The sequence below is a fragment of the Ovis canadensis genome, chromosome 1 (assembly GCF_042477335.2).
Source record: "Ovis canadensis isolate MfBH-ARS-UI-01 breed Bighorn chromosome 1, ARS-UI_OviCan_v2, whole genome shotgun sequence".
Classification (NCBI taxonomy): Eukaryota; Metazoa; Chordata; class Mammalia; order Artiodactyla; family Bovidae; genus Ovis; species Ovis canadensis.
In genome coordinates this window covers 83365175-83373567 of record NC_091245.1, presented here as the reverse complement: position 1 = coordinate 83373567, position 8393 = coordinate 83365175, and the positions used below count along the sequence as shown (strand labels likewise).

At 36.9% G+C, this 8393-nt stretch overlaps 1 pseudogene; it reads left to right on the top strand.

Moving 5' to 3' along the window:
* Positions 1-6535: 6535 nt before the first annotated feature.
* On the top strand, positions 6536-7573 carry LOC138429414 (glyceraldehyde-3-phosphate dehydrogenase-like; annotated as a pseudogene).
* The last annotated feature ends 820 nt before the right edge of the window (positions 7574-8393 follow it).

The window sequence follows — 8393 nt, the reverse complement described above, 5'->3', positions numbered from 1 at the left end:
TGCTTTATTGACTACACCAAAGGCTTTGACTGTGTGGATCACACCAAACTGTTTAAAATTCTTAAAGACACCGGAATACCAGACCACCTTACCTGCCTCCAGAGAAATGTGTATGCAGGTCAAGAAGCAACAGTTAGAAACGGAAATGAAACAATGGACTGGTTCCAAATTGGGAAAGGAGTATGTCAACGCTGTATATTGTCACTCTGCTTATTTAACTCATGGGAAATCCAGGGCTGGATAAAGCACAAGCTTGAATCAAGATTGCCAGGTGAAATATCAATAATCTCAGATATGCAGATGACACATCCTTATGGTAGAAATTGAAGAGGAACTAAAGGGTCTCTTGATAAAAATGAAAGAGGAGAGTGAAAAAGCTGGCTTAAAACTCAACATTCAAAAAACTAAGATCTTGGCATTTGGTCTCCTCACATTATGGCAAATAAATGGGAAAACAATGGAAACAGTGACAGACTTTATTTTCTTGGGCTCCAAAATCACAGCAAATAGTGACTGCAGCCATGAAATTAAAAGACACTTGCTCCTTTGAAGAAAAATTATGAACAACCTAGACAGCATATTAAAAAGTAGAGAGATTATTTTGCCAACAAAGATCCACCTAGTCAAAGCTGTGGCTTTTCCAGGAGTCATGTATTGATGTGAGAGTTAGACCATAAAGAATGTTGAGCACCAAAGAATTGACGCTTCTGAACTGTGGTGTTAGAGAAGACTCTTGAGAATCCCTTGGATTGCAAGGAAATCAAACCAATCAATCCTAAAGGAAATCAATCCTGAATAATCATTGGAAGGACTGATCATGAAGCTGAAGCTCCAATACTTTGGCCACCTGATTAAAGAACGGACTCATTGGAAAAACCCTGATGCTGGGAAGGACTGAAGGCAGGGGGAGAAGGGGACAATTGAGGAAGAGACGGTTGGAAGGCGTCACCAATTTGATGGACATGAGTTTGAGCAAGGTTTGGCATGCTGCAATTGATGGGGTTGCAAGAGTCGGACATGACTGAGTGACTGAACTGAACTGATTTACTACTTTAATGTCTTTATGTTTTACTCTCCTGATTAATACTGAGTAGATTTTAAAAGACATTGTGTTATTTATGCTAGTAATAAGATTTTACCTCTGAGATATAAATTTCTATACTTTTTAGAATAAATTATAAAATTTCTAGGAGTAATATGGCTAAAAGAATAGAATGAAGTACTTGTGTACAAGCTAGTTGATTTTAGATGTGTTCAGAGTTTTGCACAATAAAGATGATAATGTTTTTTACAAAAGATAAACATGAAGATTGACATGACAAGTAATTTCAGATTTTTATTTTTAAAAAGAACAATTAATGTAAGAAATGTAATTTGATTATTTTTGCCTCATTTAACTGTACTGGTAAGCTTGATTAAAAATGCACAATTTTAAATATTGTTTCATAGACAAGAGAGACAAACGCAACCAAACATCATTTTATCCATGTGCTCAGTTGCTATAGTCATGTCCAAATCTTTGAGACCCCACAGACTGCAGCCTGACAGGCTCCTCTGTTCCTGGAATTTTCCAGGCAAGAATACTGTAGTGGTTTGCCATTTCCTATTCCAATTTTATCCATATATATTGCCAAAATATAATCCCTTCATGGAAACATTTTTTGAGGAGATGCCTTTTGTATTAAGTTTATTGTTTTTTCTAAGTGCCTTAAGCTAGATCCATTATTATATATAACTATAATGTGGTCTTACATTGTTTTTAGATCAATAGTTTTAAAACAGTGGTCAGTTTTGGACATCAGGTGGGCCCAAGACTTTCAGAAAAGAACTATTAAGAACCCCTCTCACCCTTCTGTGTTTGTGTTCCCAAAGACCAAACTGTTTTCATATACTCTAAGAACTAACCACATCCACCCTTCTGATGACTAACTTTCTACTCCTCCCTATAGCTACCCTGAGAATCATGGATGACTATTTTGGTACTAAGCCTATTAACCTCCTTTTATCTGAGAAGTTCATCATTAATAAATGTTATCTATATTGTAATAGCCTGAATAAAACCAACTCCTCACTGTCCAGTACATATTGATTTTGCAAAGAGAAAGACAAGTTACAATATAAATAGATATATTCATTTATATGGTAATTCTCATAAACTTTATATATCTGTACACATATGCACACCCAGACACTCAGTTTAAGGTAGCTAAATACATGAAGAGATTGAGTAGAAATAGACAACTTCAATTTCTTCAACTAATTATAATTTTTAAGACATTCCAACAGAAAAACCCCTTGAAATCTTAGAATTTTTCCCTTTGAATTCATCCAAAATCATTTGCCTTTAAATTGCTAGCATCACAAAAAAGGCAAGGTTCCAATGACTAACCTAAATTGCAAGTAACAAATTCAGATACCTTTCTACCTAAAAAGTTACTTTATTATTATTATTTTATTTCCCTGCTGAAGGCATGTAGAAATAAGGCTCAGAGTTTGCACAGTAACAACAGTGACACACTGAAGTGATACTGAGGAAATTAACTTCATCCTACTAAAGAGATTAGAGGGAAGACATGTGGGTTTCTTAGTCAAACTTTGTACTCAAACTTTAAATTCCAAAAGAGAAATGTTGTGTCTCATACCTTCCTCTCTTCTAGCAACCACAGTATTTGAATTCAAGTTGCTAACTTTCTAAAATTCTCTTTTCAAATAGTGATGGAATAAGATGAAGAAAAGTTGAAATAAAAATATATATAAGGACAAAAATATGTATGTAATGTAGAAGTCTGCACAACTACAACCATCTAGAATAGAAGGGGAAAGGGTTTCAAAGATCCAATAGACTTAAAAATCAATTACTATGTTTTCAATCAATTCAAAATTTTGTTCCCTTCATAATATATTGAAATGATTTAAATAATTAAATGTTTCTTATAGTTGGCAAAGCAACAATAGTTATAAAGAACAGCAAAACAATAAACAGCACATGGAAATCACTCTTACAGAAAAACTTCTGGAAATTATATCACCAAATGAATAGACTATAACAAAAAAATTCCTAATAATTATTGCTTGAAAGTAAATTTTTAAAACTGAAAAATTCTTAAAAATTCTTAAATTTCCTCCTTAGGAAAGGAGGACTGCCAAATAAGATACAAATATATTCATTTACATTCATCGATGAATATAAGAAAGTAACTTTCTTTTTCCTATTAAACTAGACATATTTACATATTTATTGCAAAGCATTGCACTTACACAGGATTTGACTAACATAACAGCCATAGGAGGTATAATCCTTGTAATATTTTTAAAGGACAAATGGGAATACAATATTAAACAACACAATTTTAAAAAAATTTACTAGAAATCTATTAAATACAGTCCATTGCAGTAATGTAGGGAAGTGTCAAAGCCTCAAGTTAGAATCTTATGTGACCACTCAGTTATAGGTTGACCCATGGCACTAAGTGTACCTAAGAGTCTATAGAGCAACTATTGTATTTCACTATATGCAGAAAACACCTTGAAAGTATGTGACTCTGTTTAAAAAATCTGTACTATTAGAGAAAAAAAATTAAAGTTTTTTTATCCTAAAGCCCCAATATTCATTTGCAGTTGTAGAATATCCCTTTAGAATAAGAAATAGTAGAGCTGGTAAATTGTGACATTGTTCTATCATAGTCAAGTAAGTGTTATTAAGATATGTATGAACTTTCTATTAGATACATTATCCAATTGCTACAAATAAGACTAAAGCTTAAACATTTTGTTAGGAAACACTGCAGAGTTTCACAAATAGAGAGAACTAAGGAAAGTTCAGGAAAAATGAGAGGCTAAAGGATAGCATATACAAATGGCAAGGAATGACGGAATTGGGGCAAGTGAATATAGCTAAACTGTTTGATCATTTCAGATACATATTTGCCTTAGTGGAATGAAATCACACCTCCAGGATAATATAGAGATTTAATTTTTTTTCAATTTTCTCATGTCTTATTTCAATGTTAATTGCTTATCCATTTCAAATAAATTATGCTCAATGGAGCATTTTATTTTGATTCAGATTTTACAATCTGGTGTTCATTATGTAAAATATGCAAGTCACAGCCTTGTCCTTCAGAAATCCATAAGGGAAAAGATTTCTGAAAGGAAATTTCTTAAGTAAAACATAGATAAAAGCAAACAAGCAATATTTACTATTTTTGTTAAATACATTGAGCTTTCACTTTGTATGGTAATGCGGGATAATAAAAATGTAAACACTGAATCTATGCAAAGCAATTTTAATAATCAGTGGGAAGATTATTATTGTTCCATGACTTTTAATAAAATTTTGTTAAAACAATAAAAATTCCTATACTGTTGGTTAAAATGTATTATGGAAATGAAAAATACAATAAAACTAGTATTTGTTTTCATGCTAAGCTTCTTCAGTCATGTCTGACTCTTTGCAACCCTATGAACTGTAGCCCTCCAGGCTCCACTGTCCATGGGATTTTCCAGGCAAGAATACTGGAGTAAGTTGGCATATCCTCCTCCAAGGGATATTTCCAACCCAGGTATGGAACCCATGTCTCTTAAGTCTCCTGCATTGGCAGGTGGGTTCTTTACCACTAGCCCGGCCTGTGAAGCAATACACTATAATTTAAAACACTGGAAACAAAGAGGCTAAAAATGTTTTATTTCATTATTTTAAATACTTACCAGGAATTGTACAATGATTGCTTTCTTCTTGCAGTATAACTTAAAATACTAGCTAATATCTTTTCTATGCTTTAGCAAAATGTCATACTTCTTTCTAAGTTTGAATCAGCTACAGATATTTTGTCCTTTGCACTTTAAAAAAAATAGAGTTGTAGCTAACATAATATTGTGTGAGTTTTTAAGGTGCACATTGTGTTAATTTCCACAATGACTTTATCGAACACCTCTATCACATCACCTAATTATCTTTGTACTTTCTCAAACAGCATATATGTCGAGGTAATGGATATTTATTTTTACTCGTGCTGAATTAAATGCTTTGTTAGTTTCTGCTGCTGCTGCTACTGCTGCTAAGTCGCTTCAGTCGTGTCCAACTCTGTATGACCTCAGAGACGGCAGTCCACCAGGCTTCCCCGTCTCAGGGATTCTCCAGGCAAGAACACTGGAGTGGGTTGCCATTTCCTTCCCCAATGCATGAAAGTAAAAACTGAAAGTGAAGTTGCTCAGTCATATCCGACACTTAGCGACCCCATGGACTGCAGCCCACCAGGCTCCTCTGCCCATGGATTTTCCAGGCAAGAATACTGGAGTGGGTTGCCATTTCCTTCTCCAATGCATGAAAGTAAAAAGTGAAAGTGAAGTCGCTCAGTCGTGTCTGACTCTTAGCGACCCCATGGACTGCAGCCTACCAGGCTCTTCTGTCCATGGGATTTTCCAGGCAAGAGTACTGGAGTGGGTTGCCATTGCCTTGGTAAAGTGATTTAATTATACACACACACATATATGTTTCAGATTTTTTCCATTATTGGTTATTACAAGGTATTGAAGAATTTTGTATGTGATACAGTAGGATCTTATTGTTTAAATATTCATATATAATACATTGTCATGTCAATGTATGGCAAAGCCAATACAGTATTGTAAAGTAAAATAAAGTAAAAACAAAGAATAAAAAAAATATTTCATATATAATAGTGTATATCTTTTAATCCAAACTCCTAATTTATCCCTTCCCCTCCCCACTCTACTTCAGTAATCATAAATTTGCTTTCTATATCTGTGAGTCTGTTTCTGTTCCATAAGTAAGTTCATTCATATCATATTTTTAAGATTCTACATAGAAGTGATATCTATGATATGATATTTGTCTTTCTTTGTCTGTCTTACTTCACGTAGTAGGATGATTTCTAGGGATTATTTTGTTCTTTTTTATGGTTGAGTAGTATTCCACTGTATGTGTATATATGCCACATATATAAAGAGGCAGATCATCTTATTCATTAATCCAGTGATGTATACTTAGGTTGCTTTAGGTCTTAGCAATTCTAACAGTGCTTCTGTGAACACTGGCATGCATACATCTTTTCAAATTAGTCTTTGTATTTTCTGGACATATGTCCAGGAGTAAGATTGCTGGATTATATGGTGGCTCTATTTTTATTTTTTTAAGGAACCTGCACAATAGTCTCCATAGTGGCTGAACCAATTTACATTCCCAACAACAATGTAGGCAAGTTCCTCTTTTTCATACTCTCTCCAGCATTTATTATTTGTAGACTTTTTAATGATGGCCATTTGACTAGTGTGAAGATGCGATACCTCATTGTAGTTTTTATTTGCACTTCTCAAATCACAGCACTGTTGAGCATCTTTTCATGAGCTTGTTGGCCATCTATATGTCCGCTTTGGAGAAATGTCTGTTAAGGTTTTCTGTCCATTTTTGATTGGATTGTTTGCTTTTTAAAAAAAATATTGAGGCTCTCTGCTCCTGCCCGTTCGACAGATAGCCGTTACTTCCGTGCTGTGCCAGCCACATTCCTGAGACAAGATGGTGAAGGTTGGAGTGAACAGATTCAGCCGCATCGGGCACCTGGTCACCAGGGCTGCTTTTAATTCTGGCAAAGTGGACATTGTCACCATCAGTGACCCCTTCATTGACCTTCACTACATGGTCTACATGTTCCAGTATGATTCCACCCACGGCAAGTTCCATGGCACAGTCAAGGCAGAGAATGGGAAGCTCATCATCAATGGAAAGGCCATCACCATCTTCCAGGAGTGAGATCCTGCCAACATCAAGTGGGATGATGCTGGTGCTGAGTACGTGGTGGAGTCCACTGGGGTCTTCACCATCATGGAGAAGGCTGGGGCTCACTTGAAGGGTGGAGCCAAGAAGGTCATCATCTCTGCACTTTCTGCCGATGCCCCCATATTTGTGATGGGCGTGAACCACGAGAAGTATAACACCTTCATGATTGTCAGCAATGCCTCCTGCACCACCAACTGCTTGCCCCCCCCGGCCAAGGTCATCCACGACCACTTTGGCATCATGGAGGGACTTACGACCACTGTCCACGCCATCACTGCCACCCAGAAGACTGTGGATGGCCTCTCCAGGAAGCTGTGGCGTGATGGCCGAGATGCTTCCCAGAACATCATCCCTGCTTCTACTGGCACTGCCAAGGCCATAGGCAAGGTCATCCCTGAGCTCAATGGGAAGCTCACTGGCATGGCCTTCTGCGTCCCCACCCCCAACGTGTCCGTTGTGGATCTGACCTGCTACCTGGAGAAACCTGCCAAGTATGATGAGATCAAGAAGGTGGTGAAGCAGGCATCAGAGGGCCCTCTCAAGGGCATTCTAGGCTACACTGAGGACCAGGTTGTCTCCTGCGACTTCAACAGTGACAGTCACTCTTCTACCTTCGATGTTGGGGTTGGCATTGCCCTCAACGACCATTTTGTCAAGCTCATTTCCTGGTATGACAATGAATTCGGCTACAGCAACAGGGTGGTGGACCTCATGGTCCGCATGGCCTCCAAGGAGTAAGATCCCTGGAACCCCAGTCCCAGCAGGAGCATGAGAGGAAGAGAGTTCCTCAGCTGCTGGGCAGTCCTGCCCCACCTCCACCACACTGAGAATCTCCTGACCTCCACACATTTCCATCCCCAAGGCCTTGAGGAAGGAGAGGGGCTTAGGGAGCCCTGCCTTGTCGTGTACCATCAATAAAAGTACCCTATACTCAGAAAATAAAAAATTGAGATAAGTGAGCTCTTTGTATATTTTAGATACTAATTTTGTTGGTTTCATGATTTGCAAACATTTTCTGCCAGTCTGTAAGATATCTTTTTGCATTGTTTATGGTATCCTTTGCTGTGAAAAAGCTTATAAATTTGATTATGTCCCATTTGTTTATTTTTGTTTTATTTCTTTTGCTCTGGGGGACTGGTTTAAGATAGCACTGCTGTGATTTATGTCAGAAAATGTTTTCCCTGTGTTCCCTTCTATAGTGTCATCTTATATTTAATTATTTCAGCTACTTTGAGTTTACTTTTGTTTATGATGTGAAGGTGTGTTCTAACTTTTTGATTTATATGTTGCTGTCCAGTTTTCCCAACTCCATTTGCCTAAGAGACTCTCTTTTCTCCATTGTGTATTCTTAACTCCTTTGTCAAAGATTAATGGACTGTATGTGTGCAGGTTTATTTTGGGACTCTTTATTCCACTCCACCAATCCATATATCTGTTTTTGTTTGTTTGTTTGTTTTTTGCCCATACTGTGCTGTTTTGATTACTGTAGCTTTGAAGCATTGCATGAAGTCTGAGAGGCTTATGCCTCTAGCTTTGTACTTTTTTCCTCATGATTGCTTTGGCAATTCTGGGTCTTTTGTGGTTCCATATATAATTT